The sequence below is a fragment of the Oratosquilla oratoria genome, chromosome 1 (assembly GCF_046742065.1).
Source record: "Oratosquilla oratoria isolate Oo_2021 chromosome 1, ASM4674206v1, whole genome shotgun sequence".
In the NCBI taxonomy this organism is placed as follows: Eukaryota; Metazoa; Arthropoda; class Malacostraca; order Stomatopoda; family Squillidae; genus Oratosquilla; species Oratosquilla oratoria.
The window spans coordinates 59,687,686-59,690,185 of NC_134777.1; the positions used below are offsets into that span (position 1 = coordinate 59,687,686).

The 2,500-nt window shown below is 45.5% G+C and overlaps 1 protein-coding gene across 10 annotated transcripts in view; it reads left to right on the forward strand.

Moving 5' to 3' along the window:
- LOC143029843 (uncharacterized) overlaps nt 1-2,500 on the forward strand; it is a 129,691-nt gene that overhangs the window by 56,235 nt on the left and 70,956 nt on the right. The gene's annotated exons all lie outside the window — the stretch shown is intronic.

Consider the following 2,500-nt stretch of genomic DNA (forward strand, 5'->3'; position numbering starts at 1 on the left):
ACACACACACACATATATATATATATATATATATATATATATATATAAATATATATATATATATATGATATGACAACTTATTCTTCTTTCCCATGCCAGTAGAGCCACTCAGAAATTTGTTCTATTAATTTCTTATCTAGATATTATTATCATATCTTACAAAGTGGGAAGGCCCAGTAATGCTTTAGTCTCTCCTCCAGTGTCTTGTCAGCCAGGCCTGGTACCACTTTTGGATGCTGCTTTTTATATTGTCTTTATCATGTTTGTTTATTTATTTTGATTAATGTGTGTGCTATTAACCACAGTCTTGGGTCACGTGTTGGACATGTGATCGACTCCCGGTCGAGAGCTCGAAGCTCTTACATGACCCGATCAATGGGAACCGATGTGTGTGTGTGTGTGTGTGTGTGTGTGTGTGTGTGTGTTTACCTAGTTGTATTTTACGGGACGAGAGCTATGTTCGTAGTGACCCGTGTGTGTGTGTGTGTGTGTGTGTGTGTGTGTGTGTGTGTGTGTGTGTGTGTTTGTTTGTTTGTTTGCGTTTGCGTGTATTTCCCACAGTTTTGCATCACGTGTTGCGCCCGTGATCTATTCCCGGTCGAGCGCTCGAATCTATTACATGGCCCGATCACTGGGTACGTGTGTGTGTGTGTGTGTTTGTTTGTTTGTTTGTTTGTTTGTTTGCGTTTGCGTGTATTTCCCACAGTTTTGCATCACGTGTTGCGCCCGTGATCTATTCCCGGTCGAGCGCTCGAATCTATTACATGGCCCGATCACTGGGTACGTATGCGTGTGTGTGTGTGTGTGTGTGTGTGTGTGTGTGTTTACCTAGTTGTATTTTACGGGACGAGAGCGATGTTCGTAGTGACCCATATGTGTGTGTGTGTGTGTGTGTGTTTGTTTGTTTGTTTGTTTGTTTGTTTGTTTGCGTTTGCGTGTATTTCCCACAGTTTTGCATCACGTATTGCGCCCGTGATCTATTCCCGGTCGAGCGCTCGAATCTATTACATGGCCCGATCACTGGGTACGTATGCGTGTGTGTGTGTGTGTGTGTGTGTGTGTGTGTGTGTGTGTGTGTGTGTGTGTGTGTGTGTGTGTTTGTGTGTGTGCTCGTGTGTGTGTGTGTGCTCGTGTGTATCGCTCGTGAGGATTCGACCCTGGCAAGGGTAAAGGCCAACAGGAAACGCCCCGTCAGTAAGAGGCCAAGAACTCAAAGCACTGCAGAAACAGTTGCTTCGGGACAGCCATAGAGGTTCTTGACTTTAAGATTTATTTTTCTCCTTCACTACCGGGGAGATGGCACAGAGATAAATAGAATAGTCGGGCTACAGACAGAGTGAAAGAAAAAGTGCCATATGATACGGAAGGGGAGAACGCAAGGATGCGGCGATGGAGATGCCAATTGCGCAGATGCTAGTTACTCTCACCCCCCCCCCTCTCCGGAAGGATAATCTATCAAATTAGTCTTGTCAGGACACTACCCATCTGCCTTTGGTAGAGTTTGTTCGGGCGAACGCTTGGCGATTTGTTTCAGTTGTGGGGCACTTTTAAGCCAAGGTCGTCAGAGCGTATGTTGGGAAATGCCCTCTGCTGTTAAACACATTCGTGTGTGCAAACTTGCGCATCAATCGCGCACAACCGTATGCGCGTTACACATGCGCAGTTGCTGCCATGCGTGGACTGATAAATTGTAACGGCGGCGGCGGCGGCGGTGGTGGTGGTTTAGTACATCATGATGCATCTGACCTACGCGGTGACCCCGTTGCAAGCCTGGGATTTGTTGGGGGAGGACTGGGACCGTGGACCCGATCTGGGAACGGGGGGAGGTGGGGGTGCGAAGTTGTGGAGAAGACAGAATAGATAATTATTTTTTTTAACGCAACGCACTTAACAGTGTTTATGCCATGTCAGATAATTTTCAAGACACTAACAGATTTGTTTTGCAGTAGATCGTGAAAAGCCTTGGCCTACTGTTAAGTTCCATTATCATTAATTGCGTAGCAAGTTCCAAAATGACGTGGCCAACGTTCTCATGCACCGACGGGGTACACAGAACGGGGAAATCGATTTGATGGTTGGCTGAACCAGACTTGGTTAGATTAAGTTAAGTTTGATTGTGTTCTTAAGCTTGGTCGCAAATACGATAATATATTGAACAATATTTTTTTATCCCAATCACTAAATATCATTGCTGAGAAGGCGCCATTATTCCGTGCCCTGTACATCATTTAGTGCATTTTGGCTTGAAGCCAGCTGAGCAGCCAGAGATCCTGCATGATTGGGTGACGGGTGGGTGACGGGTGATTCGGACCTCCCACACCTGACTGTTCCCTGTTTACACAAAGGAAACTGTCACCTAAGCTTTGCGTATTGGAACACTGTGCTCCTCTCTCTACAAAGAATCTCCATTTCGGAACTGCCTAGTATACGAAACAAAAAGCGTTACATATATTGGAAATATATGTGAAATTAAAACTGCTTCCGGGATTTTCCGGGTTTG